The sequence below is a fragment of the Trachinotus anak genome, unplaced genomic scaffold (assembly GCF_046630095.1).
Source record: "Trachinotus anak isolate AG129_WGS33_773 ecotype Australia unplaced genomic scaffold, CSIRO_AGI_Tana_v1 ptg000011l, whole genome shotgun sequence".
NCBI classification, from domain to species: domain Eukaryota; kingdom Metazoa; phylum Chordata; class Actinopteri; order Carangiformes; family Carangidae; genus Trachinotus; species Trachinotus anak.
In genome coordinates this window covers 28,748,602-28,757,558 of record NW_027273862.1, presented here as the reverse complement: position 1 = coordinate 28,757,558, position 8,957 = coordinate 28,748,602, and positions in this window count along the sequence as shown.

The following is an 8,957-nucleotide window of genomic DNA, read 5'->3' as shown; positions in this document are numbered from 1 at the left end:
TCATGGGCTTTGGTTAGTGAACGCAAGAATGAGATTGTGGATACAAGCGCCCGAAGTGAGCTTCCCGGGCTGGGGTCAGCCTTAGAGACAATGTAAGGAGCAAAGTAGAGCTGCTGCTCCATCACCACAAAAGGTGGGTGGTGGTGGCTCAGGCATCTGATCAGGATCCTCCCTCTGGAGGTTTTTCAGACCTGTTGAATTAGTAGCAGACCCAGACCACGATGGAGAGATTATATCTCTCATCTCTCATCTTCCAGGAGCTGGAAAATGGAGGAGCTTGGACTAACCTGCTGCTGTCACCATGACCTGACCTCGGACTTAATTAATGGATGGATAAAACTAAATTAGGGACTAAGGAGTCTTATAAGGGCTGCAATTTTATACTGTCTTGGTTCAGTAGTAAATTTTTAATGAATTTATTGCCCTGTATAGTATTTATTTTGTCCATCATCAGCTTTGGTCTCTTTAAAGAGCTCCTTAAACATTTGAGAGTATCACACCTCGCCCCATTAACTGCTCTCCACCCACTTGCTTTCACTCAAAGAAGAAAAAAAAATCTGACCTGGAGACAAAGCTGCTCTTTCAGCCAGGTCCCACTGAGCACTCAATAGGCAGGAAACAGCAACATGTGCAATTAGAGAGTATTCACACGCCTAAAAATGCAGCTACTACTGATACAAATGAACCCCACTTATCTTATAATGGGAGTCTAGACTGAGTTTAAGTGGGATATAATGACAGTTATGCTGTATTTCCAAGTGCAGCAGCACATATTCCACTTAGGTGTGAATGCTGTGATGTTGCACATTTTCTCTCCTCCTCAACCTTTTTTAGTGAAACTGAAATCACCAGGGAGGTTTCAGTCAGCTTATATTAATGCTCTCTGACTCCGCTGTGAGGTCTCCTCTCACTCTGTCTCCACATGAACACATGATGACAGGCTGACCGGATACAGGAATGGGGAGAATGTTAAATTTGAGCGGTTCAGGGTTGGACTTGCTCTCTCTGGATTTAAATCTGAATAGAGCAGAGTAACTGAACTACCTGGACCAGGCTTCAAAGGGGAGGGGAGAGACTCAGACTGTGCTCACTGTTTCTGTGGTGTAATTGTGTCAGCAATTGTGTCATATTTCCTCTGCAATGTTTAGATTTTTCCATGTCTAGGATATTTGTTCAGAGGATTTGGGACAAGGTGTACCTACAGCACGGGCTATTTATACTGGACGCAGGGTCGGAGGAAATGACTAAATTGTTCAACTAACTGAAGAAATTTTTACTCCAGCCCCACCTCAGAAAGCTGTCAACAAAACACCACTGTTTTGAACTGTTGCAGTGGCATTAACAGTAAACTGTAGGTTATTCATGTGTCTGTAGCTCCTGGGGACAGATTATATTTGTCTCTGGGTCTGTAGTTCTCTGTGACAGTGCTGATCCACACAGTTGGTGCTGAAGTGACCTACAGCAGTGATGGATTGATGATAGAGTTTCAGTTGAATCCTCGGGGATCTGCAGACATTTAACTTTATTCATAAGCTCCTTTCACAGCAAAGGCCGCTTTCTGAACAGGGCTGCTGTCTGACAGCGGCAGCACAGGGACGACGGTGATAAAGACTGAAGGTCGTTGTTTGCTTTTGCTGACCTGAGCGAGGTGGTTTTGTTACCACGTTTTCTTTTTAGAAATCAGTGTATGGTTTTATTGATTGTATGAACACAAGCATTTGCTGTTTATATCAATGTATTTAACTGTGAATTAGCAGAGACACAGTCTAAAGTCAGATTACAGGACTAGCTACAGTAGTTTATTAGTGCAATAGTTACAATAATAGTTTGACAGGATGATTGATACCAACGCATCTGTTCATTAAATGACTATATGAAAACGGTGTGAAAGGGATCACTCATTATTAGCTGAACCTGCAGCTCCTTTTGGCTTCACATATACTGAGTTTCTGCTCATTGTTTATCTGTTCAGACACAACTTCACTGTTCTGGTTCACTCTCACTGCTCTCAGACGTTTCTGGCCTCAGGAGGCAGATGTTTTCAGAGAAACAGCTCTAAAATTGCCAGCACTCACATTTGAATAGTCTTATAATGTAACATGGGGCAATCAACAAATGCGTTTCAGCTGTAAGCCATAATCAGCATAAGAAACAGTAGGAAATCACACAATTTATATACAGATGAGGTTAAAACATGATTGCTTGATGAGACACATCTGTGATTAACCACCCACAAACTGAATCTACATAGAGGGAGGTGTGACTACACATCAGCAACACAATGTTCAAGAACAAACTCCTACATCAGAAACTCGTAACCATGAGAGCTGCATTTCTTGTTAGCTCAAAAAATAAAAAAGAAAACAACGTCCAATACCTGCTCAGCAGCTACCAGACAAACACAGTTAGAGAGCAGCTGGTGAACATAGTATACTAAGTATTTAGCTGCAAAAGAGACAGATATTTTCCTCAGGAGCTGGTTGAGACCAAACACAGAGCTAAAAGAGAGGGAATACTTAACCAGTTAACCAGTGAGCTTGAGAGGTGTTAGTGTAGGTGTTTTGTTTTTTTTGGGGGGGGGGGTTTGTTTTGTTTCTGATTTGTTTTGTTTTTGTTCTTTTGGTTTTTATTTGTACTTTGTTTCCTGTCCTAATGCTAAGCTAAACTAACAATGACCTGGCTCCAGCTCTGAACTTAACATACAGGCATGATGACAGATATAACAAATGTTTAAGAAAAAAAAACAAGAAATTCTAATGTTTGTCCATTCAACAAAGATCAACCCAAAAATGAAAAAGGAAAATCAACACCATTCCAGTTTGTATGTAACTGTTAAAGGTTGTGTGTTTTTGGAAAATAAGCCTCCATCAGCTCTTCAGTGAAAAGGTTTTCTTTGCTGAAAGCAACGAGCCTCGTGATAAAATACCAACAAGAAACAGCTGAAACTCTCTAGAAAATTCTTCAGTTGTATTTTTGAACTCGCACTATTTGACCTGCTGCTGCAGTTACAACAAAGAAAAACAAGCTCACCTGAACATTGACTCAGTTGTGTGTCAGTGTTCGTTGTTTTGGTCGATGTGTATCTACAGGGGTTTTCCAGGCTGACGAACCTCCAGGAAGTTCTACTTGAACTTTTCAAACCAGAGAAGCTTCCCTGCAGTCAGGAAGTCTGCTTTCCACTGCTGAAAGGAGTTTGTTAGAAAAACCTCTCATGAGAATTTTTGTTGAAAGCAGAGTGTGTTTATTTTTTCTCGCCTTGTTCATATGAATGGCTGCTGTGTGCAGCTCTCTCAGTACCTGCAGAGCTCAAGGGAGTGTGCAGCTTCTCCTTGTACTGGAGGTCAGAAATTAGTTCCTGATTCCTTCTGCACACAAGACCTAGGTTATCTACAGCATGTCTCCTGGAAGTCAGACATTCTGCATAGTGTTTATTTTGGAGAAATCTGTAAGACTGGAGGCGTCTTGGATTTTACAGGATCAGGGTTGAGGGGTGAAACAAATATTGCACAGATTTACTTTAGCACAGTTGATTTTAGTCCACAGGAACACAAACTTTACTCTGCAATCAAGAGATGTTCAATCAGTCTACTTGGGGAAAAAGCAACATGCCCGCTAACATTAAATACAAGAAGAAACTAGTTTACAGTTCTGTATTCAGGCTTTGTATGAAATGGGTGTAGCTCTGGGCGACAGCCACTTAAGGTTGACACTAAATTCCCATAGACTCACATATTAAAATGCCCAACTTTACAGCAAAAAATAAACATGTTTACAGCCTGGTACCAAAATCGGTTTTGGTCCCTAATGTTAATTTCCTCCTTCATGACAACTGTGTGTGGGTAAATTTTTATATAACTCGGCCGTTTAAATTTCTAAGTTATGAATGATTGAGGGTGTGGCCCCTTTGAGTGACAGGTGGAGGATCTTTCATGCAAATATCAGACACAATATGACCTGTTGTGCAGTCAATTGATTAACTGAACGAGGTGAATGAAATTCTACTATTATTTTATTTATATGTTAGCACTGATTAGTATCGGTGTCTGCACTCACCATACCTTGCTTGCTAGCTTAGCTTGTTAACTAACTAATTAGCCAACAAATGAATTAGCCTTGGGTTAGCCTTCGAGCAAGATGCCCAGACACCCAGCTGTGCTAACAATGCTAACAGTAGCATATGCTTGCAACAGCTATTAAACTTGTATGCACTGAAGTCTTTGCTCCACACATGTTCCACCTCTTTGCCCATTTTTGGATTAGATAGGAGTTAGACAGAGTCAGGCGCTGCCAAGATGGTGACAGAGGAGCAGCCCACTCTGAGCTTCAAAACCGCTCTTTATAAACCAATGGGTGATGTCACAGAGGCTGCTTTAATCTTTATTCACAATTCAGCAGTCGATCGATACACAACTTTGGTCAGGATGAAATATTTCAACATACATCGGACGGGTTGCCATGACATTTGGTTCAGATATTCATGGCAAATCCTAATTAGTTTGTTGACCTTCTGACTACTGATCAAGCTCCACCAGCAGGTTGACGTTTGGTTTATAGTGAAGTATCACATAAACTGTAGGATGGATTGCCATAAAATTTGGTACATGTCATGAATCATGACTCATGAATTGTGATGACTTTGGTGTGATGATATCATGGATTTATGTTCACCAGCAACATATTTGGGATCGTACCACATCTTTCTCTAACTTAAACAAAGTGTTTTTATTGCCTAAATTTAACTATAAAAACATTTATCGTGTGTTATTTCTACGAGCAGTTACTGTTTTGTAAGAGTGGATATTGAGTGACTTGGCTGTAAAGTAACACCATCTTTAATATGTTTGGGTAGCATTACTTTTTACTTAACACTCTGATAAACCCATGTGACTCTGGTGACCAAACACCTCTGACCTGACTTCACCCTGTGGCCAGTTTTTACATTTACATCAGCATGATGATGAAAAACATCAAAACATTTTGGACCTCTTGTCTAGTCTTTGTCTTACTTACAGTTTTCTTTTCTTTTCTTTGAGCATTACAGTGTTACACAGCTTCTAGCATAGACCTGAGCTGTTTTGTATAATGCTAAAATAATTTCCATATTAATCAAATAATTATGAAATTGCTGTGAAAGCTGTTTGATTAAGCTTTATTGTGGTGTACAGTAGTTGAAGGTTAAATTTAAGATTAAAAAAAAGTAGAGGCAATTTCTTTCAATATATATGTTAAATAATAAAAAGTGAAATATATAGATTTCCTTATGAATACTGGACACATCTTTTTGTGAAGTAAGTACGTTTCTGAGATCAGTCTTTCAGTTGATGAATACTTCTTACTTGTTAAATCCATTAAGAAAAGTGGAAAACCAACATGTTTCTAAACTTGATGACCAAGCATTTTTGCCTCTGTGGGTTTGAAAGCTGTTCTATTATTCCAGTGGTCACTGGCTGATGTAGGCCTAGTCTTTCCGCAGACATGAAATCATGAAAGTCCCTGAAAGTACAGTTACAGTTTTCCCAAACAGGATATGCTTGAGTGCAAGTCTGTGTGGGTTCAATCATGTCGACTTTTTTTCTCTCAAGATGCGAATGAATACTTAATGTGTGGACTTCAGGGTGTTTTTGACAGAACGCTGTTTCCTTTCAACCAAGTACAGAACAGACTTTCTTCCAACCAAGCAGAGCTGGAAAACACAGCTGATAAAAGACGATGTTGCCCACATTTACTCGACACCCAGAGTCATTAACGGCTGCGTTACTCGCATACCTGCACGGGTGTTGAGACATGTGCCCTCACCCTCTGAAAGAAGTCTTATATATGGCTTCCTGACACATACACACCACACCGGTCAAACAGGTTGTCATGTAGGGTTTAACAAGCCAAGACTTCAGCAGGAAACTTCCCTCCAAAAACAGAAATATACAGTTAAATATTACTTGAGCTCAGCCAACATATGAATGCAGCTGCTGCATTTATCATAGAGCATCCCGAGTCTGTCACCCTTGTGTTTCAGGACACATCAACATTCCTGTCAGCGCATGCAGTGTGGACATGTTTCAGTAGACAGTCGAATCTGTGGACTGAATGTCAGGGTCAGAAATGTCACTGCAGGTTCGTGTGTCAATGTTATTTCTTACTGGATGTTTTCCATACCACGATTTGATTTCTGATTAGATGTGATTTTTTTATCTGATTTTTTATTCTATTTTATTTGATTTGTCACTCAGTCCTCTATCTCCCACAGAGGACTCTTGACTGTTGTTAGCACGAACACACGGTTTGACCCTCTACTGCATGGTGACCTTGTGTCAGGTCACTGGTGAAGACTCTGGTCAGGATCACGTCTCAGACTCTGAAGTCAGCTCTTGATTTGCAGTTTGATATAGACACATCATGCAAATATTAAAATGTTTTAAATAAAGCTCCCTTATATGTGTAGCCTAATAATAAAAGGTTCAAATAAGAATGTTTTCATGAAGCTAAAGAGAAAATGTCTGAACTGGCTACAAAACCCAATTAACGCCCCTCTCAGTGTTTGGTTTTGGGAAGGGGGTGTTATTATCCTGGTCATATTGTTCTTCACCATGTTTTTGTATGATTGATTTTTGTGCTCTGTTCTTGATCAGTGTCTCATGGGGGACCTCAACACTGAGCAAACATGTCTGACAGCAGCAGGTGGAGCCTCAGGACGCTTCAATAATGCAGCTCCTGTCATCAATAACAGACTCTCTAAATAACTTAAAGCCACTGTTTCTTGAGTAACTCTTACAAATTTTCCTTTTGTAGAGGCCAAGATTACCAGTGGCAGCTACAGGAAGAGAGGATGCAGGTTAACAACGTGAAATTTCAGACAAAGGAGATCCAAATTTGAGATAAATGTGTGAGATACTGTAGAGATAATATGAGACGGGATAAAGCATCTACCTCATTCTTTGTGTGTTGCTTATTTTGTGTTTCAAAACATATAATCAGTCACATATCTGTTAAGAGGTGATTCAGATGGGAAAATGATTCATCTGGTAAAATGACATGGATTTATCTTTGTAGTGTTTATCAAAAAAGTATGTTCATCAGCTGTTTCAACTTTTCGCTGCCCTTTAGAAATCTCAGGTCATATCCAGTCTCAGGTGAATAAATATATGAAAACTGTCAAAATGCTGGTTTTCAGGTCAAAATGATGTATTGCAGCCATGATGTGATGAGTTTTGTCAAGCCCTTTCATGACCTCTCAGTCATCATAGTATGCACCAAACAAAAGAAAAGCGTTGGAGCTGCTCAGTAGCCAGTAGATCACTGAGCTTAAGGATAAGACTCATGATATTCTACATTTTTGTTAACGTAACTATGTAGACCTACAAAGACAAAAAAACGACAATATATTTGTCCATCTCTCAATCAATCTTTTCCTCTCTGTGGCGCTCAGCCAATTTGCTCCTACTGAACATATAAATCTGTAAGAACTGCTTCCAAATGTATGTTTTCATTGAAAAAGAAAAAAATCTACAAGATAAAAATAGATCATTTCTCAAAACAGCTGGTTTTAGCAAATGTTACTCAAACAGGATGAAATGGTGCATTTCTCAGTGCATTTCTCAGCTGCGGATTAATATATATTTGGTGCTCTTGTGAGTATTTGGGGCAGCAGGATGATGACTGCGGGAATAATTCATGTACTGGGCCCATGCTCGGCACAACTAAGAAGCATGTCATCCTGTGCAGCAGTGTTTTTCAGAATATGGAGGTCTATGGCACGGAGAAATAAGATATATTCACAAAATACCTGCTAGTGGGATCAGTTCACATTGGCTTGGGTCTTTTAATGGAATTCAATGAAAATTAGAACGATATAGAAAATGCCAAGACTTATGCTTCGATATCAAAACCACCACCTCTGGACTGGTACATGTGTGCACATGTTACAGAGAACGATCTGAAGCACTTACTTCACCCTATGTGGAAATTTCCACACGCCACACCTTAACCTATGGGCTGAGGAGTTGCATCATCCACATGGCTGCCTTCCAGATTCATTTGTTGGGTTGTTTAAGAAACAACCTGGCAGTATCAGTCAGATGTGGGATAAGTTATTGATGGTGTTTTACAGTCTGGAGCCCACCAGCTCCTGCAGGGGCCCAGAGACCAAAGCATCCAGCAGCAGAAACTGGAACTGAATTCATAATGAGGAACCTTGTCCTGGTCTGACCTACTGCTGTAAGTCAGAGTGTAACACCCCTGACTCTGGCAAATGGAAGCCATATGAGGGTGGTAGGCAGCAGAGGGCCTCTTCACAGAGGGTCTTTGTGAGAACAGCGGGAGGTATAATGAAGGAGAAGACAAGGATCATTTAGATAAATTTGACTGAAAATCTGACAAACGCTGCCTCTTCACCTCATACACCACAATCTATGTTCAGTCCCAAGTGCATAAAGGTCTAGGTGATGCAACACAGACGCCATATTTTCAGTTAGGTTTAGATTAAATTATTGCTTATATTTTTAAAAAATGCTGAGAGGTAGAAGGTATTTTTATTTTCATCCCGACAACATTTGCTCTCTTTTTTCCATGTTCAGTATGATTATAGAAGAGCCCTGTTTGCTCTCTGGTCACTCTGCAGTTTGTAAAATGTTCTTTTCATAAGCAGTATAGTAGCCCACTATGACCCTGCAAAGTTCACAGCAGTAACAGCCCCAGCTGGCCTGCACACAGGTATGTTACAGACAGGACGGCGTGGTGGTCAAACAGGGTCTGGTCTACACAAGGAGGCTCAGAGACTGACGTCAGTGTTGACTCTTACATCAACGGCAGCAGCAGGTCGGCAGTTTGCAGGGGGAGGGCAGGGTCATCTTTTAAAGAATGCTGACTTTGAGTAGAACTCATCACAAAACTTCCTGTTGTTGGATTTATGCAATACAGTACAAAAACTGAAGTGTACCAGCAATGGCACCAGTTGTTCTAGC